Source organism: Manihot esculenta, chromosome 17 (genome assembly GCF_001659605.2).
Source record: "Manihot esculenta cultivar AM560-2 chromosome 17, M.esculenta_v8, whole genome shotgun sequence".
In the NCBI taxonomy this organism is placed as follows: Eukaryota; Viridiplantae; Streptophyta; class Magnoliopsida; order Malpighiales; family Euphorbiaceae; genus Manihot; species Manihot esculenta.
In genome coordinates this window covers 3658713-3685022 of record NC_035177.2, presented here as the reverse complement: position 1 = coordinate 3685022, position 26310 = coordinate 3658713, and positions in this window count along the sequence as shown.

Here is a 26310-nt window from a genome sequence, read left to right as displayed (position 1 = left end):
AGCAAGCCAAACATACATCCTGTACAATTGGTATAATCCCCAAACATGATCAAACATTTTCATAAAACATTTAAAACTTTACCTTTAACAAGCTTGACCTGTGTATGCACTATGACTGAACTCATAGAACCCCTAAGGTCAGCATACCCTATGTCAAACTCGGTCCAACATACATATCAACATAATATAAAACTTATGTACAAAGGGATTATCCAACTCGGGCCAAGCACAATACTATAACTCTGATCATATTACATAATAACATTTTTCAATTCAACTCTTTTACATCAAGACATAACCTTATATTACATCATGTCCACTACTATTCTATTACACATCATAACCATAGCCATATCCTAACGACTCCCCGAACTAACTCTGACCCTGCAAACCTGGGGTTAGGGGAGAGGGGTGAGCTAAAAAGCCCAGTGATCAGAAACCATAAAAGAAAAGCAGTTCATTAAAACATATGCTATCATGGAATGCATCACATCACAAACAATACACATCAAGGATGAATTTGTCACCAATAGCCCTCTACATATAGATGTCATATCATAACAAGTTCAGAAATGCTCTATGCCAGGGGCGATACGGCCACGCCTGGACTTCACATACTCTATGCCAGGGGCGATACAGCCACACCTGGACTTCTCTTCCTTTATGCCAGGGGCGATACGGCCACACCTGGTCTTTCCATCATATATCATGTCATACATGTCATATCGTGTCAAATCATGTCATACTGAGGGCTAATGGATCATCCAAAATCCATCCACATCGTCATCATCGTATTATGCAATGCAACATATTCGTGATCTCTAATGCAACAACCTATTACATAACATGGTATTCATGATGCATGAACATGCTTTAAACATTTAATTTCTTTAATATTAGAAGAGTTATGTTCTACTCACCTTTGACTAGCTCTGGACTGACTCTGAAGCAGCTAACACTACCAAACACCTTGGTTCCTCGGGTCCGATCCTACACAGGTGGACTCCAGTGAGGTGCCAAACACACTCTAAACAACTCATAAACAACTACCCAAAAACCCCCTAAAACATCACCAAAACATGCATAGGAGACAACCATGAAAAGGCTGGACAAGGCACTTTCGGCGGCACCTTCGGCAGCCGAAAGTCCCTCTCCAGAGATGAAAGTCAGGCACTTTCGGCGGCCGAACCTTCCTTCGGTGGCCGAAAGTCTGCTTTCAAGCCAAAACTCAACTTTCGGGGGCAAGGTTTGGCGGCCAATCCATGCATCCATAGGCAGGTTCGGCGGCCGAAACTACCTTCGGCGGCCGAACTTGAGTTCATCAGAACTCAGCCTCTCGTGCATACCAGCCTCCAAAACCTTACCAAATACCCCAAACAAGCACCCAACCTCATAAAAACATGCATAAACCCTAAACCATGCACAAAGGAGCTTAAACAAGCTTAAACTCCAACAAGAACATCATAGAGCATACATAAAGAGCTTATGACCCACATAAGCCAAAACCATCAAAACTGCTCAAAACCTCACTTGCTCTCTCCCAATCATGCATACACTCTCCCACATGCATAACCTAGCCTAAACCTTCAACATAACATCATTTAAACATACATAAGCACACATTGGGCATAAAACCCATATAAACCCTAACATGCATATCTATCCATACTCAACCATCAAAACATCTTTAAACTTACTTTAAAACTTCATTAAAACACAAGGAAAGCAAGGATCTACACTTACCTCTTGAAGATCGAGGGGTGGTGTTGTAATACCCGGCTAGAGTCCGGCATTGGAATGCTACTTTCCGATGGAGATCCGGTTGCCGAAAGTCTTTTGACGGGATAGATTTATGTTTTTTCTTAACTGTTTTGGTATGTTGCATAGTTTTCACGCCTAAGGAAATGAGTTTTTGAGTGAAATGAACCAAGGTAGAAAAGCCAGGTTCGGCCGCCGAAGTTGAGGTTCGGCCGCCGAACATGCATGGCTTTCGGTTTCACGTGTGGCCGCCGAAGGTGGTCTGGCCAGCCACCTATAAATGGCCCTCAGTCGGTTGAAAGGATAAACATCACCGTTTCTGTCACGTTCTGAGGTGAGACCCTGTCCTTTGTGAGTATTCTTTCATGTTTTCATCCAATCTTGCAAGGATTTGATTAGTTTTTTTGGTATTTTGAAGGTTTTGAGCTAAAAACACAAAGTTGTTCATGTTGGAGAGTTTGAAGGAGAGTTGCTCCAAAACTCCACGTTAGGATCGTTCAGCTTCTTGGTTTCAAGAGGTAAGTGAAGATCCTGAGCTTGTTTTTATGTTTTCTGAAGGTTTTATGTGGTTTTGGGGGAGAGTTGCATGAATAGGGTTATTTGTGAGGTTTTGATGATTTTGTGCGTAGAGCTTGTTTCTGTGTTGTTTGTGTTGTGTGTTTGGGGTGTTAAGGTAGTTTCTGACCCCTTTGAGCATATACTTGGGTATATGCAAGTTGAGGAATTGAGGTGGTTGAGATTGAGAGGGTTTTGGTGCTTTTGGCGAGAGGCAGAGCAAGTTTCTGCCTTGCGGATGAACTCAGGTTCGGCCGCCGAAGGTACATTCGGCCGCCGAACCCATGAGGAGGTGGCTTCGGCTGCCCAAGCTTGCCCCCGAGCTTTTGGACTTTCGGCTCTGGAGGGGAGTTCGGCCGCCGAAGGTGCCGCTGAAGGTTAAAGACTTTCGTCTCTGGAGTGCCTTTCAGCCTCCGAAACTTGCCCCCGAAAGGGTTCGGCTGCCAAAAGTAGAGCTTCGGCCGCCGAAGGTGCTTGAGTTTCGTCTCTGGAGAGGACTTTCGGCCGCCGAACCTGCCGCTGAAAGTGTCCTATCCAGCTTTCCTTTGTATGCTTGCATGGATGTTAGAGTGAGTTTAAGGGGATTCTTGGGGCGTTTAATAGAGTTGTTCTTGAGTTAGTTTGGTCCCTCATTTGAGTCCATCTGTATAGGTACAGACCAGAGGAACCAGAGAGAGCAGCAGTGAGTTTTGCTCCAGAGTGTTCAGAGCCTGCAAAGTCAGTCCAGTTAGCCAGAAGTGAGTGGAACTAAACTTAATGCTGTTAATTGAGAACTACAATGCTTTCAGCATAGTTCATGCATCATGAGTATACAATAGGTTGTTTGCATTAGAATTCACGAATATGTTGCATTGCATAGTTATTTGTTGATGTGGGTGAATGCTGAATGATACAATAGTCTCTGAGAGAAGTCCAGGAGCCTTTGACTACGCCCTGGCAGGTATAGAGAAGTCCAGGAGCCTTTGACTACGCCCTGGCAATGGTAAGTACAGAGGTGTTATATACACATATACATATATGACAGGAAGACCAGGTGCTCGATTCTACGCCCTGGCACGGCAGAGTTACCGGGACTATGTGGTGACAGGTTTACCCTTGATGTGAATTGTTTGTGATATGGTGCATTCCATGAGATCATCTGTTATTGAAATGTTTTACTGTTCTACTCACTGGGCTATAGAGCTCATCCCACTCCCTTAACCCCAGTTTTGCAGGTTCAGTGTACAGTAGAGAGGAGATCAGCAGAGTACAAAAGAGTAAAGAGAATTGTAATAGTGTAGAGTGGACATGTAATAGTAAAGAGATGTAATAGTTGTGTATAAAGTTCGATTTGTGCTTGACTTAGTGGTGTTTGGTATGTACATGATCTGTATATGTATATATATTTTACTGTATGTGAAAAACCAGGCTTAACAAGTATGAGTTAACCCATCTAGAGCAAGCTCTAGTACGGGGTACAGAGTACAGAGTACAGAGTACAGAGTACAGAGTACAGAGTACAGAGATAGTGCATGCACAGGTTAAACCTTGGTACAGAGAAAAGAGTTTTTGTTTTCACAGAAAATGTATGATCATGTATGAGATTTACAAGTACACAAAGAGTATAGCAGGCTTGCTACGGGTTCTGGCGGCCTTAAGCCGACCTGAATCCTAGCGCCGGTGACGGTCCATTTTGGGGTCGTTACAAATTGGTATCAGAGCCCTAGGTTCACATGATTGGACCTATAGAGACAGTGTCGGGCTCATAGGATAGAGGTGGTCAAGCACAATAGGAAATCATGTCCACTAGGATAGGGTGGTGAGTCCTATCTGTTTGATGCCATGAGTTATGCATGTGCATTATTGATCTGCGATGTTTATGTGCTAAATGCTATATTATTGTGTTGTTTGTCAGAGTAAAGATGAGAGGAACTCGTCGATCAGCTCGATTGACTGGAGTCCCACCAGATAGTGAGAGACCAACTGCTCGTCCTCCTGCATTGCCAAGGGCAAGGTCTCAGAGATCTAGTAGGGAAGGTACGTCAATAGACCCTAGAAGGTCTGTCAACGATAGCAGAAGAGGAACAGCTAGAGGAGAAAGATCAGAGGAAAGGAGGGAGGCTATGGAGATTGACCAGTCTAGAGATGACAACATGGGTATAGGCAGATTTGAGGAAGGTATGGGAGAGTCGCAGGGAGGCACTCCGGCCTCAGGTTTTGGCTATCCAGCCTTTTCGCAGGACCCAGAGTATCCGATGGGAGGTATGTCGGAGTACTCTAGTTTTGTCCCATATCCTCCTTACATGCCCTATATGCCTTATCCTCATTATTACCCACCATATCCTATGTATCCACCTTACCCTACCCATCCAAGTGCAGCACACCCAGAGCTAAATGAACCCGTACTTCCACCACCACAACCAGAACCAGTCGCCCCTGTTGTTGACAGACATCAACCTAGCTCATCTGGAGGTAAGGTACTTGAAATTGGATGCTCCTAAATACAACACGGGAGATGATCCATTTGAATACCTCAGATCAGTTAGGATGATAACCAGTGAATTGGGAGCATATGATAGTCGAGCCATTGAGATGGCAGGGTTTACACTCAAATGCAAGAAGGCCAGAGAATGGTTCAAGAATTATGTGGAACCCAGGATGAACAGTATGACTTGGGGAGAGTTCGCCAATGAGTTTGCAGGGTGGGCTTTTCCTGATAGTTCTAGGGAGATGAAAGTAATAGAGTTCAAACAGTTGAGACAGACAGACGAAATGAGTGTTGATGAATTCACAGATAAGTTCCTGGATTTGCTTTAGTATGTGGGTCAAACCTATGATACTGATCAGAAGAAGGCAAGGAGATATACTATGAGACTGCATCCCAGGTATTCTTCCTTGATTCTTCCAGCAGAAAAGGAGAGTTTCCACACTGTAGTAGACGCAGCCAGGAAAATGGAAGCTAGTGCCAATATTCAGAAACAATCAAAGGCACAGGCTTCGGGTTCTAAGGCCCCCAGTTCAGGCACCTCAGGCAGCAAGAGATGGGATAGAGCAAAAGGAACAAAGAGTAAGTTCTAGAATAAAGTCAAGTCAGGTCTGGGAATAGGTAGTGGCTCAAGCTCTGGCACAGCTCCAGTATGCAGAAGATGCGGACGACCACATGGAAGAGCTTGTCGGTTGGGATCTACAGCTTGTTTTAGATGTGGACAGGAAGGGCATATTTCTCGGGATTGTCCTCAGGTGACTTTTGCACCATCCCAGCAGATGAGTTCAGGCAGTGTGGTACAGCCAGTTGTACAACCAGCAACTCCAGTCATGCCTCAGAATAGTGGCAGAGGTAGAGGGAGAGGGGCAGCCTCTACTTCAGCAGCAAGTTCCCGAGGTGGAAATCCGGTAGCCCCAGCATGGATTTTCACTGTGACACAGGAGGAGGCTAACACGTCGAACACAGTGGTGTCAGGTAATCTCATCATTGGGTGTTCTGATGTGTATGCTTTGATGGACCCCGGTGCTTCTCATTCCTTTATTGCTTCGAGAGCCATAGAGAGATTGGGTTTGATCAGTTCTGAGTTAGAGTATCCTTTCTGGGTCAGTGGACCTAAATGTGACCCATCAGTGGCAGTGTCAGTCTGTCGTTTCAGTCCAGTGTTCATAGAGGGTAGATGCCTGCCAGCTGACCTTGTGGTTCTAGATTTGACAGATTTTGATGTCATTCTAGGGATGGATTGGCTATCTGCATATAGTGCTACTTTGGACTATAGAGAGAAGATAGTTAGTCTCAGAGACCAGAATGGGTCAGAGTGTGTCTTCAGAGGAGACAGGAGAGGTACACCCAGAGGTTTGATTTCAGTCCTTCAGGCTCGTCGTTTGCTTAGGAGGGGTTGTCAGGGGTTTCTAGCTCATGTGAGAGAGCTAGATAGTCAGGTTAGGGAACCAGCCACAGTACCAGTAGTCCGAGAGTTTCTCGATGTTTTCCCAGACGAACTTCCAAGACTACCACCTGGTAGGGAGATAGAGTTTGAAATAGAATTGCTGCCTGATACCAGACCTATCTCTATTCCTCCCTACAGGATGGCGCCAACAGAGTTAAAAGAACAGTTGCAGGATTTGGTAGAGAAGGGTTTCATCCGCCCCAGTACCTCACCTTGGGGTGCTCCAGTGCTCTTTGTCAGAAAGAAGGATGGATCCCTCAGACTTTGTATTGACTACAGACAGTTGAACAAGGTCACTACCAAGAATAGGTATCCTCTACCTAGGATTGATGATCTATTTGACCAGCTAGCTGGAGCAGGTTGTTTCTCGAAAATAGATCTGAGATCCGGGTATCATCAGTTGAGAGTCAGAGAGGCAGATGTGCCAAAGACAGCTTTCAGGACCAGATATGGGCATTATGAGTTCTTAGTGATGCCGTTCGGGTTGACTAACGCCCCTGCAGCATTCATGGATCTCATGAACAGAGTTTTCAGTGAGCTTCTGGATCACTTTGTCATTGTTTTCATCGATGATATCTTAGTGTATTTCAGAGATGCAGAGGAGCATGCCCAGCATCTGAGGATAGTTCTGCAGACACTGAGAGAGCATGGTTTGTATGCCAAGTTCTCGAAGTGTGAGTTTTGGTTGAGGAGCATTTCCTTCTTGGGACATGTGGCATCAGCAGAGGGTATTGAGGTAGATCCCAAGAAGATAGAGGTTGTAGCTAACTGGCCCAGACCCACTACAGTGACTGAGATTAAAAGCTTTCTGGGACTGGCAGGTTACTAGAGGAGGTTCGTTCAGGACTTCTCAAAGATAGCGGCTCCTATGACCAAACTGACTCAGAAGAACCAGAAGTTTGTCTGGTCAGACCAGTGCGAAGAGAGCTTTGAGGAGCTCAAAAAGAGATTGACAACAGCACCAGTGTTAGCTCTGCCTGTCAGTAATGAGGATTTCATAGTGTTCTGTGATGCATCTCGAGTGGGATTGGGCTGTGTTTTGATGCAGAGTGATAGGGTGATAGCTTATGCTTCTAGACAGTTGAAGAAGCACGAGTTGAATTACCCTACCCATGACCTAGAGATGGCAGCAGTTATTTTTGCACTCAAGATGTGGCGGCATTACCTCTACGGGGTTAAATGCGAGATCTTCACCGATCATAAGCGTTTACAGTATATCTTGAGTCAGAGAGAGCTGAATTTGAGGCAAAGAAGATGGGTAGAATTGCTCAGTGATTATGATTGTAAGATCCAGTATCATCCGGGTAAGGCGAATGTTGTGGCAGACGCCCTAAGCCGGAAGTCACTAGGCAGTTTAACCCATATAGCAGCAGAGCGGAGATCAGTAGTGATGGAGCTTTACAAGCTCTTCGCAGAGGGATTACAGCTAGAGTTGTCTGGTACAAGTGCGCTGATAGCACAGATGAGAGTGACACCTGTGTTTCTGGAGCAGATAGCTCAGAGACAGCACGAGGACCCAGAGTTGATGAAAATTGCCAAGACTGTGCAGTCAGGCAACAGTGCAGAGTTTAGATTTGACAGTAAAGGGATCCTCCACTATGGGAGTCGCCTTTGTGTACCAGATAGGAGCAGTGTGAAGGAAGACATTATGAGGGACGCTCATAATGCGAGGTATAGTGTTCACCCAGGAGCCACCAAGATGTACCAGGATCTGAAAAGGGTCTATTGGTGGCCAGCCATGAAGAAAGAAGTGGCGCAATTTGTGACAGCCTGTGAGGTTTGCCAGAGGGTGAAACTAGAGCATCAGAAACCAGCTGGAATGCTTAACCCACTGCCGATTCCAGAGTGGAAATGGGAGAACATAGCTATGGATTTTGTAGTGGGCTTACCAGCAACGTCCAACAGGATAGACTCTATATGGGTGATTGTGGACAGACTCACGAAATCTGCTCATTTTCTTCCAGTACGGAGTAACTATTCTATGGATAAGTTGGCACAGATATATCTGGATGAGATAGTGAGATTACATGGAGTTCCAGTGTCTATAGTCTCAGACAGAGGACCTCAGTTTACCTCCAGATTTTGGCGAAGTCTGCAGAGTGCGATGGGCACGAGATTGGATTTTAGCACTGCTTTCCACCCACAGACTGATGGACAGTCAGAGAGGACCATCCAGACCATAGAGGATATGCTTCGACTGTGTGTGTTAGACTTTGGCGATTCTTGGAGGCAGCATCTACCTTTGGTGGAGTTTGTCTACAATAACAGCCATCATGCTAGCATAGGGAGGGCTCCTTATGAAGTTTTGTATGGGAGGAAGTGCAGATCACCTGTTTGCTGGGAAGAGATAGGAGAGAAGGCTCTTGCAGGGCCAGAGTTAGTCGAGATTACCAGTCGAGTGGTGCCTATGATCAGAGAGAGAATCAGAACAGCGCAGAGCAGACAGAAAAGTTATGCAGACGTTCGCAGAAAATAGTTAGAGTTCCAGGAGGGTAATTGGGTATTGCTGAAAGTGTCTCCAATGAAGGGAGTGGTTCGTTTTGGGAAAAAGGGTAAATTAGCTCCACGGTACATTGGACCCTTTGAGATCTTGCAGAGGATCGGGAATGTGTCGTATAAGCTAGATTTACCTGCTTTTATGGAGAGAATTCACCCGGTATTTCATGTTTCTATGCTACGGCAGTTTGTGTCAGATCCGAATCAGGTTCTGAGTGAGCCTGAGGTGGAGATTCTTACAGATCTCACCTATATAGAGCAGCCAGTGCGGATTCTGGACACACAGATCAGACAGCTAATAAACAATGAGATCCCAATGGTGAAAGTTCTGTGGAACCACCATAATCTAGAAGAATGCACTTGGGAGACGCGGGAGTCTATGCTCCAGCAATATCCATATTTTTTTTGAGGTTAGTTTCCTCCTTTTTATGTGTTAGTTATTTATTTTCGGAATATTCGGGGACGAATGTTCTTAAGGGGGGGAGAATGTAATACCCGGCTAGAGTCCGGCATCGGAATGCTACTTTTCGATGGAGATCCGGTTGCCGAAAGTCTTTTGACGGGATAGATTTATGTTTTTTCTTAACTGTTTTGGTATGTTGCATAGTTTTCACGCCTAAGGAAATGAGTTTTTGAGTGAAATGAACCAAGGCAGAAAAGTCAGGTTCGGCCGCCGAAGTTGAGGTTCGGCCGCCGAACATGCATGGTTTTCGATTTCACGTGTGGCCGCCGAAGGTGGTCTGGCCAGCCACCTATAAATGGCCCTCAGTCGGTTGAAAGGATAAACATCACCGTTTCTGTCACGTTCTGACGTGAGACCCTGTCCTTTGTGAGTATTCTTTCATGTTTTCATCCAATCTTGCAAAGATTTGATTAGTTTTTCTGGTATTTTGAAGGTTTTGAGCTAAAAACACAAAGTTGTGCATGTTGGAGAGTTTGAAGGAGAGTTGCTCCAAAACTCCACGTTAGGATCGTTCAGCTTCTTGGTTTCAAGAGGTAAGTGAAGATCCTGAGCTTGTTTTTATGTTTTCTGAAGGTTTTATGTGGTTTTGGGGGAGAGTTGCATGAATAGGATTATTTGTGAGGTTTTGATGATTTTGTGCATAGAGCTTGTTTCTGTGTTGTTTGTGTTGTGTGTTTGGGGTGTTAAGGTAGTTTCTGACTCCTTTGAGCATATACTTGGGTATATGCAAGTTGAGGAATTGAGGTGGTTGAGATTGAGAGGGTTTTGGTGCTTTTGGCGAGAGGCAGAGCAAGTTTCTGCCTTGCGGATGAACTCAGGTTCGGCTGCCGAAGGTACATTCGGCCGCCGAACCCATGAAGAGGTGGCTTCGGCTGCCCAAGCTTGCCCCCGAGCTTTTGGACTTTCGGCTCTGGAGGGGAGTTTGGCCGCCGAAGGTGCCGCCGAAGGTTAGAGACTTTCGTCTCTGGAGTGCCTTTCAGCCTCCGAAACTTGCCCCCGAAAGGGTTCGGCTGCCGAAAGTAGAGTTTCGGCCGCCGAAGGTGCTTGAGTTTCGTCTCTGGAGAGGACTTTCGGCCGCCGAACCTGCCGCCGAAAGTGTCCTGTGCAGCTTTCCTTTGCATGCTTTGCATGGATATTAGAGTGAGTTTAAGGGGATTCTTGGGGCGTTTAATAGAGTTGTTCTTGAGTTAGTTTGGTCCCTCATTTGAGTCCATCTGTATAGGTACAGACCAGAGGAACCAGAGAGAGCAGCAGTGAGTTCTGCTCCAGAGTGTTCAGAGCCTACAAAGTCAGTCCAGTTAGCCAGAGGTGAGTGGAACTAAACTTAATGCTGTTAATTGAGAACTACAATGCTTTCAGCATAGTTCATGCATCATGAGTATACAGTAGGTTGTTTGCATTAGAATTCACGAATATGCTGCATTGCATAGTTATTTGTTGATGTGGGTGAATGCTGAATGATCCAATAGTCTCTGAGAGAAGTCCAGGAGCCTTTGACTACGCCCTGGCAGGTATAGAGAAGTCCAGGAGCCTTTGACTACGTCCTGGCAATGGTAAGTACAGAGGTGTTGTATACACATATACATATATGACAGGAAGACCAGGTGCTCGATTCTACGCCCTGGCACGGCAGAGTTACCGGGACTATGTGGTGACAGGTTTACCCTTGATGTGAATTGTTTGTGATATGGTGCATTCCATGAGATCATCTGTTACTGAAATGTTTTACTGTTCTACTCACTGGGCTATAGAGCTCATCCCACTCCCTTAACCCCAGTTTTGCAGGTTCAGTGTATAGTAGAGAGGAGATCAGCAGAGTACAAAAGAGTAAAGAGAATTGTAATAGTGTAGAGTGGACATGTAATAGTAAAGAGATGTAATAGTTGTGTATAAAGTTCGATTTGTGCTTGACTTAGTGGTGTTTGGTATGTACATGATCTGTATATGTATATATGTTTTACTGTATGTGAAAAACCAGGCTTAATAGGTATGAGTTAACCCATCTAGAGCAAGCTCTAGTAAGGGGTACAGAGTACAGAGTACAGAGATAGTGCATGCACAGGTTAAGCCTTGGTACAGAGAAAAGAGTTTTTGTTTTCACAGAAAATATATGATCATGTATGAGATTTACAAGTACACAGAGAGTATAGTAGGCTTGCTACGGGTTCTGGCGGCCTTAAGCCGACCTGAATACTAGCGCCGGTGACGGTCCATTTTGGGGTCATTACAGGTACGATCCCTAACTCGGAGGTGTGGAGAATCCAAGCTCAAAAAGCCTCCAAGCTCCGAAAACTCCTATTTAAGCTTCAAAACTTCAAAACAAAGGTAGAATTCATGAAAAACTTGAGGGATGGGTAGAGAAAACATGAAAACGACCAAAGGAGGGCATAAACTCACCTAAGCTCGAGAATGGGGAGAAAACTCGCCCATTTCCGATCTGAGGACTCTTTATAGGTGGCCTGGTCAACAACCTTCGGCAGCCTAACGTGCCCCCTAAACTCATGCATATTCGGCAGCCGAAACTTAAGGTTCGGCGGCTGAACCTTGGCTCGTTTAAACAAGGCTTTCGGAGGCCAAAAGCGCTCCCAAAACCTTCCCATGTTCGGCGGCCGAACTTCACTTTTGGCGGCCGAACCTGGTAAATGCCTCCTTGGTCTTTTCTTTTTAAAACTCAATTCTTTTTCATTTAAAACCATGAAATCAGTAAAAACATTTTAGAAAACACATTTTACCCCTCTAGAAGACTCTAGCATCATCAAAATTTCAGATTCCAGCGGAGATTCCGCCGGAAGGTAGGGATTCCGATGCCAGAATCTAGCCGGGTATTACACTTAAGGTATGTTATGTTACCCCTTTGGAGCATTGATGAGGACTCCAGTGTAGGGTTGATGGTTATGCTTGCGAGTTGTGCATGCACAGGTTAAGTTTGGTAAATGAATGTGAAAGTTCAAAATTTTTATGTATATGTTGATCATGTATGGGATTAAACAGGTATACAGGTTGTATGTCAGGCTTGCTACGGATCCCGGCGGCCTTAAGCCGATCTGGATCCTAGCGCCGGTAGCGGTACGATTTTTGGGTCGTTACATGTTTAGAGTATGTTTGGTCCCTCATTTGAGTCCACCTGTGTAGGATCGGACCCGAGGAACCGAGGAGGCCATCAGTGTTAGCTGTTTTAGAGTCAGCCAGATGTGAGTAGAACTGAACTATGTTTTAAAGTAAATGAAATTTTCAGCACGTTCATGCATCATGAATGCCATGATATGTAATAGGTTGTTTGCATTAGAATTCACGAATATGATGCATTGCATAATATGATGTTGGTGTGGATGGATATTGGATGACCCACTAGCCCTCGATATGATATGTTATGATATGGTATGAAAGTCCAGTGAGGCCCATTCTACACCCCTAGCACGATGTGAGAGAAAGACCAGTGAGGCCCATTCTACGCTCCTGGCACATTGGATATGTTATGTCATGTCATGTTTAAGAGAAAGTCCAGTGAGGCCCATTCTACGCCCCTGGCATAATTGGATTATGTGGAGGGTTACTGGTTACAAGTCTATCCGTGATGTGAATTGTTTGTGTTGCGATGCATTTCATGAAAGCATATGTTTATTAAATTGTTTTATTGTTCTGCTCACTGGGTTTTAGTAGCTCACCCCTTTCCCCTAACCCCCAGATTTGCAGGAGCACAGGTAGATATAGGAGAGTCAGCAAGGTTATGGTATAGTTTATGTAATATATTAGTAGTGGACATGAAATGATATGTAATGTAATGTAAGGTATTGTACAGCGATGTAATGAAGATTAGTATTGTGCTTGGCCCTAATGTATGGTTAATCCCTTTTTTGTATATGATCTTTATGAAATGTTTTAAATGATGATATATGTTGAACCAAGCTTGATGTATGAAATGTTGACCCAACTGGAGCATTTGATGAGGGCTCCAGTAAGGGGTTTTATGTTTACAGTTATGGTGCATGCACAGGTCAAGCTTGGTATATGAAAAGTTTAAAGTTTTTATGAAAATGTATGATCATGTATGGGATTTTATTAGATGTACAGGATGTAACGACCCGAAAATCGGACCGCTACCGGCGCTAGGATCCGGGTCGGCTTAAGGCCGCCAAGACCCGTAGCAAGCCTGACATTCATCCTGAAAACCTGTTTAATCCCATACATGATCAACAATATACATAAAAATTTAAAACTTTTCCTTCCATCATCCAACTCAACCTAAACATACATGTACATAGTCATAATCATAATCATGATCCCTCTGTGGGATCTCATCAATGCCCCAATGGCAATACATCATGAGATGAGTTGGCTTTCATAAACATTATAAAACATTTTTGATCATGTAATAAAAGGGATTCCTCATACACAATGTCAAGCACAATATCTAATCCTCAATATCATTACATGACTGAAACTATACTTTTACATAACATTAATACATTTATCATGTCCACACTATCTATTACATAAACCAGACTTCATTACTCTTGTGAACCTCCTGGTCTACCCTGTACCTGCAATCCTGGGGAAATGGGAGAGGGGTGAGCTACTAGAGCCCAGTGAGCAGAATAATAAAAACATTTAAATCATATGGATCATGGAATGCATCACATCACAGCTAAATCACATCAAGGATGAACTTGTCACCAATAGCCCTATACATGGTCCAACTGTGCCAGAACGTAGAATGGGTCCTGGTCTTTCCCTTACATATCATAACATAACAGTGTCCAACTGTGCCAGAACGTAGAATGAGTCCTGGTCTTTCCCTTACATAGTGCCAGCGAACGTAGAATGGGTCCCACTGGTCTTACTTTCCGTACCGTACATATCATATCGTCATATCATAGATCGAGGGCTATGGATCATTCAACATTCATCCACATCAACATCAAAATGTGCAATGCAACATATACGTGAATTCTAATGCAAGCAACCTAATTCATCACATGGCATTCATGATGCGTGAAACATGCTGAAAAGTTTATTCTTTTCTTTAAAACATAATAAGTTATTCCACTCACCTCTGGATAGCTCTGACCAAACACTGGGGCAACAGACTCACTGCTGGGGTCCTCGGTTCCTCGGGTCCGAACCTACACAGGTGGACTCAAATGAGGGACCAAACATACATGAACATAACTCTAAACTATCCCCCAAAACCCCCTAAAACATCATGGATTAATCATAGAAAAACATGCAAGAAATGGCTGAACAGGGCACTTTCGGCGGCAGGTTCGGCGGCCGAAAGTCCCTCCAGAGCCGAAAGTCAGGCAGGTTCGGCGGCACCTTCGGCGGCCGAAACTCCCAGACAGAGGCGAAACTCATGCATGTTCGGCCGCACCTTCGGCGGCCGAAAGTCCCAGACAGAGACGAAAGTCTCCTTTCGGGGGCAACTTCGGCAGCCGAAAGGCCTGCCTCCCCAGCCATGTTCGGCGGTCGAAAGTTCCTTCAGCTGCCGAACCTGGTTTCTGCCAAAGGGCAGAAACTTGGCTCCCTTATGCATTTGTGCCTCCTATCTCATCCAAACATGCATAAACCTATTCTACAACATTCCCAAGCATTCACAAGCAAACATACAAGCTCCTAGGGGCATCAAACCATCAAAAACCCCAACTACAACACACAAGCAACTCACATTGCTCAAAAACACATATAAAACCCATAAACCTAACTATGAGCTAAACATGCATTCTACCCATAGATCTTGCATAAAACTTACTTTAAACATAAAATGAGCTTAAGATCGGCTCTTACCTCTTGTAGATCGAGGGAGAGACGTCCTAAACTCGGAGGTGGGAGGTTTTGAGTTCTTGAACCTCAAAGCTCCAAAACTTTGCTCAAAGCTTGAAAATCTTCAAAACCAAGTAAAAACTCATGAAAATCGAGTAAGATGGGAAGGAAAGAACTCAAGATCGGTGAGGGGCGGCGGAGAGCTCACCTTGGCCAGAAATGGGGAGAAAGCTCGCCCATTTTCGGCTAAGGGACCCTTTTATAGTGGCTGGCCAGGCCACGTTCGGGGGCCGAACGTGCCTCCGCATGCATGCCATGTTCGGCGGCCGAACCTGGACTTTCCTCACTTATGCTTTCGGGGGCCTAAAGGCGCTCCCGAAGGCATGCATGTTCGGCGGCCGAACCTGAGTTTTTCTTCAAGGTTGTTTTCATGCAAAAACTCATTTCCACTTTACGTAAAACCATGAAATACCTTAAAACATTTTATGAAAACATGATTCTACCCTACTAGAGGCTTCTGACATCCGAGATTCTACCGGACGGTAGGAATTCCGATACCGGAGTCTAGCCGGGTATTACATTCTCCCCCCCTTAAGAACATTCATCCCCGAATGTTCCTCAACTAGCACATAGCATGGCATAAAACATAACATACATACACATAAACACATAGAGATCTAACCTTAAAAGAGATGAGGGTACTGCTGGAGCATAGACTCCCGTGTCTCCCAAGTGCATTCCTCCAAATTGTGGTGGTTCCACAGGACTTTCACCATCGGGATTTCCTTGTTCCTTAACTTTCTGATCTGGGTGTCTATGATCCGTATTGGCTGTTCAACATAGGTGAGATCCTCTTGGACCTCCACATCAGGCTCACTAAGAACCTTGCTCGGATCTGACACAAAATTCCTCAACATCGAAACATGGAAAACCGGATGGATTCTTTCCATTGAAGCAGGTAAATCCAGCTTGTACGACACATTCCCAATCTTTTGCAAGATTTCAAAGGGTCCGATGTATCGTGGGGCTAGTTTACCTTTCTTCCCAAAGCGAACCACTCCTTTCATAGGAGACACCTTGAGCAATACCAGATCCCCCTCCTGAAACTCTAACTGTCGTCTGCGGATGTCTGCATAACTCTTCTGTCTGCTTGCAGCAGTCTTGATCCTTTCTCTGATTATGGGTACTACCCTGCTGGTGATCTCAACAAGCTCAGGCCCTGCCAAGGCCTTTTCTCCAACTTCTTCCCAGCAAACAGGTGACCTGCACTTCCTCCCATATAAAGCTTCATATGGAGCCATCCCGATGCTAGCATGATGGCTGTTATTATAGGCAAACTCCACCAAAGGTAGATGTTGCCTCCAAGAACCGCCAAAGTCCAGCACACACATTCTGAGCATATCCTCTATGGTCTGGATGGTCCTTTCTGACTGTCCGTCCGTCTGTGGGTGGAAGGCAGTACTGAAATCCAACCTGGTACCCATGGCATTCTGCAGACTCCGCCAAAATCTGGAGGTGAACTGGGGCCCTTTATCCGACACTATCGAAACAGGAACCCCATGCAGTCTGACGATCTCATCGACATACACCTGTGCTAACTTGTCCACAGAATAGCCACTCCTGACAGGAATGAAGTGAGCAGATTTGGTGAGTCTGTCCACAATCACCCATATGGAGTCCACTCTGTTGGACGCTGCCGGTAACCCCACTACGAAGTCCATAGCTATATTTTCCCATTTCCATTCTGGAATAGGTAGCGGGTTAAGCATTCCAGCCGGCTTCTGATGTTCCAGCTTCACCCTCTGACACACTTCGCAGGCTGACACATACTGTGCCACTTCTTTCTTCATAGCTGGCCACCAATAAACCTTCTTCAAATCTTGATACATCTTGGTGGATCCGGGGTGAATGCTGTATCTCGCATTATGAGCCTCTCTCATAATGTCTCCTTTTAGCCCTATGTCATCTGGTACACACAACCAACTCCCATAGCGGAGGATCCCCTTGCTGTCAAATCTGAACTCACTGTCCTTGCCTGACTGAACAGTCCTGGCAATCTTCACTAACTCCGGGTCCTCATGCTGTTTCTGAGCCACCTGCTCCAGAAACACGGGTGCCACTCTCATCTGGGCCACCAAGGCACCTGTACCAGATAACTCCATCTGTAGACCTTCCTCAATGAGCTTGTAGAGCTCCTTCACCACTGGCCTCCTCTCTGCCGATATATGGGATAAACTGCCTAGTGACTTCCGGCTTAGGGCGTCTGCCACGACATTCGCCTTACCCGGATGATACTGAATCTTGCAATCGTAGTCACTCAGCAGCTCCACCCATCTCCTCTGTCTCAAATTCAAATCTCTTTGACTCAAGATATACTGTAGGCTCTTATGATCCGTGAAGATCTCACATTTAACCCCATAGAGGTAGTGCCTCCACATCTTGAGTGCAAAGATTACTGCTGCCATCTCCAGGTCATGTGTGGGGTAATTCAACTCATGCTTCTTCAGCTGCCTAGAAGCATAAGCGATCACCCTCTCATTCTGCATCAGTACACAACCCAGTCCCACACGGGACGCATCACAAAAGACTGTAAAGTCCTCATCGCTAGATGGCAGAGCTAAAACTGGTGCTGAAGTCAACCTCTTCTTAAGCTCTTTAAAACTCTCCTCGCACTGGTCGGTCCACAGAAACTTCTGATTCTTCCTGGTTAGTCTGGTCAGAGGAGCTGCTATCTTTGAGAAGTCCTGAACGAACCTCCTGTAGTAACCTGCCAAACCCAAGAAACTTCTAATCTCCGTCACTGAAGTGGGTCTAGGCCAGTTAGCCACAGTTTCTGTCTTCTTGGGGTCTACCTCTATACCATTTTCCGACACCACATGCCCCAAGAACGAAATGCTCCTCAGCCAGAATTCACACTTAGAGAACTTGGCATACAAGCCATGTTCCCTCAAAGTCTGCCGAACCAACCTCAGATGATGGGCATGCTCCTCTGCGTTCCTGGAATACACCAAGATATCATCTATGAAGACAATAACGAAGTGATCCAGGTACTGGCTAAACACTCTGTTCATGAGATCCATGAATGCTGCAGGGGCGTTGGTTAACCCGAACGGCATCACAAGGAACTCAAAATGCCCATATCTGGTCCTGAAAGCTGTCTTCGGCACATCTTCATCTCTTATCCTTAGCTGATGGTACCCCGATCTCAGATCTATTTTGGAGAAACAACCCGCTCCTGCTAGCTGGTCGAATAGATCATCGATCCTTGGCAAAGGGTACCTATTTTTGGTAGTGACTTTGTTCAACTGCCTGTAGTCGATACAAAGTCTAAGGGATCCATCCTTCTTCCTCACAAACAAGACCGGAGCACCCCAAGGTGAGGTACTCTGTCGGATGAAGCCCTTCTCTACCAGCTCTTGCAACTGTTCTTTCAACTCCTTCAACTCGGCTGGGGCCATCCTGTAGGGAGGGATAGAGATCGGTCTAGCTCCAGGCACTAACTCTATCTCGAACTCTATCTCCCTAGCAGGTGGTAAACCTGGAAGCTCATCTGGAAAGACATCATGAAACTCTCTGACAACTGGCACTGAGGCTGGCTCCCTGACCTGACTGACTAGTTCTCTCACATGAGCTAAGTACCCCTGACATCCCTTCCTAAGCAACCTATGAGCCTGAAGAGCTGATATCAGACCTCTAGGTGTGCCCCTCTTGTCTCCTCTGAAGACGACCTCTGACCCGTTCTGATCTCTGAACCTGACTACCTTGTCCCTGCAGTCCAAGGTAGCACCATGGGTAGATAGCCAATCCATCCCTAGAATGACGTCAAAGTCTGTCAAATCTAGAACCACAAGGTCGGCGGAGAGGCATCTTCCCTCTACAAAAACTGGACTGTACTGGCAGACTGACACTGCCACTGACGGGTCTCACTTGGGTCCACTGACCCATAGGGGACACTCTAACCCAGAGACTATCAGACCCAACCTCTCAACGGCTCTCGGAGCAATAAATGAATGAGATGCACCCGGGTCCATTAAAGCATACACATCAGAACACCCAATGACGAGATTACCTGACACCACGGTGTTGGATGTGTTAGCCTCCTGCTGAGTCATGGTGAAGATCCTGGCTGGAGCTGATGGACCTTCACCTCGGGAACCAGAAGAAAAGGCTGCCCCTCTCCCTCTACCTCTGCCACTGCCCTGAGTTGTGGCTGGAGCTGCTGGCTGTGCCACACTACCGGAGGCTGTCTGCTGGGGCTGGCCCATAAAAGGCGCTCTAGGACACTCTCGAGCTATGTGTCCCTCCTGACCACATCTGAAACATGTATTAGTCCCAGCTCGACACACTCCCCTGTGCGGTCTTCCACATCTCTGGCATTCTGTACCATCTGAGCCTGAACTCGAGCCACCGCCAAAACCCAGACCGAATTTCAACTTGTTCCAAAACTTATTCTTCTTCGGCTTCTTGGTGGTGTTATCCCACCTCTTCTTACTTGATCTCTGAGAAGAGAAACCTGGTCCTCCTCTGCCTGGGGTCTTAACCCCTGAAGACTGGGTCACTGACTGCTTCACTGACCCCTCAACTATAGCACTCGCCTCCATTCTTCGAGCCATATCCACCACAGTGTGGAAACTTTCTCTCTCAGCTGACTGAATCAATGAGGAGTACCTAGAATGCAGCTTCATAACATATCTCTTGGCTTTCTTCGTATCTGTATCTAGAGCTTGCCCTGAAAAAGGCAATAGCTCCAAGAATTTATCCGTGAACTCCTCTACACTCATGTGCTCTGATTGCCTCAGTTGCTCAAACTCAATCATCTTCAGTTCTCTGGAACTGTCTAGAAAAGCCCATCCAGCGAACTCATTCGCAAATTCCTCCCATGTCATGCCGTCTAGTCTCGGGTCCACATAACACTTGTACCATTCCCGTGCCTTTTTACACTTTAAGGTGAACCCTGCCATCTGAATGGCCCTGCTATCATTCGCCCCTAGCTCATCAGTTATAGTCTTTACTACTCTCAGATACTCAAAGGGGTCATCCCCTGACTTGTATTTGGGAGCATCCAGCTTGAGGTAATCTGTCATCTTTACCTTGCTCCCATCAGCTGAGCTAGGTCTGGGAGGTTGAGTAACTGGGCCTGCTGGTTCTGTAGGTGGTGGAGGTGGGGGTGCAGCATTCCCCGAGGTGGGGTTTGCCGGGTTTGGATAGAAGGGTGAGGGTGGATAAGCTGGGTACTGTGTGTAAGGTGGATAGAAAGGTGGATAAGGCATGTAGGTAGGGTAGGGGTTAAAGCTGGAGTAATCCGATGTACCTCCCATCGGATACCCTGAACCCTGTGGGAAGGGTGGATAATGGGGTGGAAAACCATACCCCGAGGCCTGAACGCCTCCCTGAGACTCCCCTGTCCCTTCTTCCTCCATGCTCACATCCAGGTTCCCATCCCTCCTCTGATCCTCTTCTGTAACCTTCCTCACATCTGAAGAACTTCCTCCTCTATCTGTCCCCCTTCTGCTAGCATCAAAAGACCTTCTAGGGTCCCTTGACACTCTTTCTCTGTTGGCTCTACAAGACATTGCCCTAGGCAATGTAGGAGGACGGGCGCTCGTGCCCTCATCCTCAGGTGGCACTCCAGTCAATCGTGCAGATCGACGAGTTCCTCTCATCCTGTTTTCTGAAAAACAGTACACATCATACAAACATTAGCATCATATGGTTCATGTGGGCACACATGAACCCTCGTCACATACACATCATTCATATCATAGCATCAATGCACATGTATATAATCATGGCATTTCACATCATCATACAAGACAGGACTCCACATCCTATCCTAGTGGACATGATCTTCCTATTGTGCTTGACCTTCTAGAACATCTATGAGCCCGACACTCTAGGTCCGATCCTATGAACCTAGGGCTCTGATACCATTCTGTAACGACCCGAAAATCGGACCGCTACCGGCGCTAGGATCCGGGTCGGCTTAAGGCCGCCAAGACCCGTAGCAAGCCTGACATTCATCCTGAAAACCTGTTTAATCCCATACATGATCAACAATATACATAAAAATTTAAAACTTTTCCTTCCATCATCCAACTCAACTTGAACATACATGTACATAGTCATAATCATAATCATGATCCCTCTGTGGGATCTCATCAATGCCCCAATGGCAATACATCATGAGATGAGTTGGCTTTCATAAACATTATAAAACATTTTTGATCATGTAATAAAAGGGATTCCTCATATACAATGTCAAGCACAATATCTAATCCTCAATATCATTACATGACTGAAACTATACTTTTACATAACATTAATACATTTATCATGTCCACACTATCTATTACATAAACCAGACTTCATTACTCTTGTGAACCTCCTGGTCTACCCTGTACCTGCAATCCTGGGGAAATGGGAGAGGGGTGAGCTACTAGAGCCCAGTGAGCAGAATAATAAAAACATTTAAATCATATGGATCATGGAATGCATCACATCACAGCTAAATCACATCAAGGATGAACTTGTCACCAATAGCCCTCTACATGGTCCAACTGTGCCAGAACGTAGAATGGGTCCTGGTCTTTCCCTTACATATCATAACATAACAGTGTCCAACTGTGCCAGAACGTAGAATGGGTCCTGGTCTTTCCCTTACATAGTGCCAGCGAACGTAGAATGGGTCCCACTGGTCTTACTTTCCGTACCGTACATATCATATCGTCATATCATAGATCGAGGGCTATGGATCATTCAACATTCATCCACATCAACATCAAAATGGGCAATGCAACATATACGTGAATTCTAATGCAAGCAACCTAATTCATCACATGGCATTCATGATGCGTGAAACATGCTGAAAAGTTTATTCTTTGCTTTAAAACATAATAAGTTATTCCACTCACCTCTGGATAGCTCTGACCAGACACTGGGGCAACAGACTCACTGCTGGGGTCCTCGGTTCCTCGGGTCCGAACCTACACAGGTGGACTCAAATGAGGGACCAAACATACATGAACATAACTCTAAACTATCCCCCAAAACCCCCTAAAACATCATGGATTAATCATAGAAAAACATGCAAGAAATGGCTGAACAGGGCACTTTCGGCGGCAGGTTAGGCGGCCGAAAGTCCCTCCAGAGCCGAAAGTCAGGTAGGTTCGGCGGCACCTTCGGCGGCCGAAACTCCCAGACAGAGGCGAAACTCATGCATGTTCGGCGGCACCTTCGGCGGCCGAAAGTCCCAGACAGAGATGAAAGTCTCCTTTCGGGGGCAACTTCGGCAGCCGAAAGGCCTGCCTCCCCAGCCATGTTCGGCGGCCGAAAGTTCCTTCGGCTGCCGAACCTGGTTTCTGCCAAAGGGCAGAAACTTGGCTCCCTTATGCATTTGTGCCTCCTATCTCATCTAAACATGCATAAACCTATTCTACAACATTCCCAAGCATTCACAAGCAAACATACAAGTTCCTAGGGGCATCAAACCATCAAAAACCCCAACTACAACACACAAGCAACTCACATTGCTCAAAAACACATATAAAACCCATAAACCTAACTATGAGCTAAACATGCATTCTACCCATAGATCTTGCATAAAACTTACTTTAAACATAAAATGAGCTTAAGATCGGCTCTTACCTCTTGTAGATCGAGGGAGAGACGTCCTAAACTCGGAGGTAGGAGGTTTTGAGTTCTTGAACCTCAAAGCTCCAAAACTTTGCTCAAAGCTTGAAAATCTTCAAAACCAAGTAAAAACTCATGAAAATCGAGTAAGATGGGAAGGAAAGAACTCAAGATCGGTGAGGGGCGGCGGAGAGCTCACCTTGGCCAGAAATGGGGAGAAAGCTCGCCCATTTTCGGCTAAGGGACCCTTTTATAGTGGCTGGCCAGGCCACGTTCGGGGGCCGAACGTGCCTCCGCATGCATGCCATGTTCGGCGGCCGAACTTGAGGTTCGGCGGCCGAACCTGGACTTTCCTCACTTATGCTTTCGGGGGCCTAAAGGCGCTCCCGAAGGCATGCATGTTCGGCGGCCGAACCTGAGTTTTCCTTCAAGGTTGTTTTCATGCAAAAACTCATTTCCACTTTACGTAAAACCATGAAATACCTTAAAACATTTTATGAAAACATGATTCTACCCTACTAGAGGCTTCCGACATCCGAGATTCCACCGGACGGTAGGAATTCCGATACCGGAGTCTAGCCGGGTATTACACAGGATGTATGTTAGGCTTGTTACGGGTTCCGGCGACCTTAAGTCGATTTTAATCCTAGCGCCGGTAGCGGTCCAGTTTCCGGGTCGTTACACTAAGAGTCATGAAGGATGCCTCCTCCCGAACCTTGTATTACTTAAAAGTAGCCTACAATCTTCTAATGTATTGGAGTATTTACTCATTATTTGATTGTTGGAATCTGCTTTGTTAACCATAGAAGGTATATTTTGTCCATTGTCAGGAGCAGAAGAAATAATAGCTAATTTTTTATTCTATAGTGACAATTCATAACTTATTTTGAATTTTGAGCGATTATTATATTATATCAGAGATGACCGCTAATTTTTTATTCTTTATATTCAAAAGTGATATATTGTGGTAAATTCCTTTTACTCTTATAATTATTATAAATAAATATTATTATATAAATAATAATAATATTATAATAAAGATATTTTTGCTAATTACAAAAATTTATTTTTAACATTACCATAAATTAACTTATTATAATAAAAAACAGTTTTATTAATATATGCTTCGACCAACATGGAAGACATTCAATAATACAAGCTTAATTGTTACCTTTTTAAATAGATAATTAAGTTTATGTTGATTTGTAAAAAATAATATTTTTTTGAAAAATATTTTTCATAGAAAATATTTTTCAATAAATAAATTTATTTTTTATTATTTAATTTTAATTTAAAAAATGAAATTTATTAATAAATTTATTTATAGAGATTTTAATAAAAATTTCAATCTATCAAAAATATTTTCTCTAATTAGTAAAATATTTTTTGTTAATTAAATTTTTTAAAAAATTTCAAACATTAGAAAATATAAAAAAATATAAAAAATATTTTTCAGTAAAACAAATAGAATTTAATAATATTAATTATTACGCCAATAATTATTATAAGCCCACTATCAAATTGACGCATGGGATTAAATTCATGGACACAATTTGAGGAAGTTTCGTGATGAAATCCATAGAATTCCTCATATGTTGTTTGACATTTTCTGGCTGAGTACTCTTTTTTAATTAAGGTAAAAGAAGCTTAGGGTTTTTGTCACATTTTGTGGTGTTTTGCATATAATTGACAAATATTATTAATTTTATTTTATAATTTCCTCTCTTAAAATGAAAAATTAATAAAAAAATATATATTTATATAATTTAAGAAAATACATCAAAGCATATTACTGCAAAATATAATAAATGCTTTTTATTTTATTAGTTAAATTGAATCAATATTCTTAGGGCTTGAGCTTTTGCCATAAGTGCTGAACCACAACAAAAAAAGAGAAGGAGAAACCATCAATAAGAGAGCTTATTGTTGTTGGAGTTCCACCAAGAAGAAAATGATCCCATATTTTGAGAACTTATTCCAAAACCCAAAGGAGATGCAAACCATGTGGCAGAGGCATGTGGGCAGAAGAAAATAGATTGATACCAGTCTCCAAGCTTCTTTTGCAAGCAAAGATAGATTGAAGAAATGCAAATCTTTGAAGCCAATGCCTTCCTCTTAGAATTTGTCATTTTGCTCCAACTGAACCAATGTATGTTGCTTTTGTCAATAGAATTGCTCCACCAAAATCTTGCTACCAGTTTTTGAAATTCAGAAATAATAGAGCTAGGCAATTTGAACAGAGACATAACATAGGTAGGGATGGGTTGGATCGCTGAATTGATTAGAATTTCCTTTCCAAGTTGTGAAAAAAATTTTCTTTTCCAACCTTGAAGCTTTGAAGTCAATATCTTCTTTAAAAACATAAGGGCTTGGCTTTTTAATTTCCTTCAGGAGATAGGTAAACCGAGATATAAGGAGAGAGGACCAGAGTTTGGAGGAAAAGGTTCCAGCAATCGTAGTTTGTATAACAGATGGGGTATTCTTACTGAAAGTAAGATCTGATTTGTTCTTTGACCAGTAAGATGACTATACTTATCTAGGAAATTTTTAATATTCACTGCCTCGTCCACTTCAGCTTTGTCAAAAAGAATTGTATCATCTGCAAAAGGCAAACGAGTTAAAGTGGGACATGATCTTTTGATTTTGAACCCCTTGACATTTGCAATATGTCAATACTGCTATCTAAATTATCTGCAGTAAACAACTTTTGAAAGAAAGAAACTGCTTATGCTTTAATCCCTTCCTCATCATAAATCCAATTGCCTGATTCATCTTGAATTTTAGCAATAAGGTTATTGTTCCTCCTTTAAGCTATTATGGCATGAAAAAAATTCTGTATTCTTATCCCCACAAGAAAGCCAATTGATTCTGAATTTTTGAAAATAGTAAATTTCTTCAAGTTCATAATAAAAATTAAGTTCCTTTTTTGTTGTTTCAATCTCTAATCTGGATACTGCATATAAAGGAGACGATAGGATAAAATTAGAGTTTTTGAAAGCTCTTTAATTCTAATAAGAGAATTTATTATTGTGCTTTACTTCAATTGGTTAGAGCTTTACTGCACAAAATCATATTATCCAAAAGATCCTCCCCTGAAGAATTTATGGAAGCCTAAGTATTTCTAATAATTTCAAAGCATTCAGGATAGAAAGGCCATCTCATGTCAAACTTGAATTGTCTTATGTTAGAGTGTGAATATAATATGTACATAATTAAAAGAGAGTATATAATTATAGGCTAATTGATACTAATTAATTGATAGAGGATTCTTAGAAGTTGTCATAACAAGATTTTGTAATCTGTATATAAACACACTTCAATAGAAAAAATACACAAAAATTATCAAATTGTTTCTTGTCTTGTTACATGGTATAGGGGATCTAAGTCTGTTTTCTGCGTTTTGGCTTCTGCTAGTCGTGGGTCACTATTTCCAGTGGTTGTTGGATCTCACTACCGTCAAAGGGAGGATCACGCCCCCTGTTTACGGCCCATCCCTAGAATACGATGACCATTTGGATATCACGTGAGCTTCACGCGTCGATTTTCTTTTTTGGCTTCTCCTTCATGTGCTGGTGAGTGTAGGCTCATGAGACCTCCGGCAAACCTCTAATCTCCTTTTCGAGTGTCACCGCCGTATTTTTGGCCATTTATCAGTCATCCTCCGGTCATCGAAGCTCATGCAACAGGGTCCTTCATTGGTTGGGCTGCTGTACAGGTTCTTTCCTTCAAATGACAACC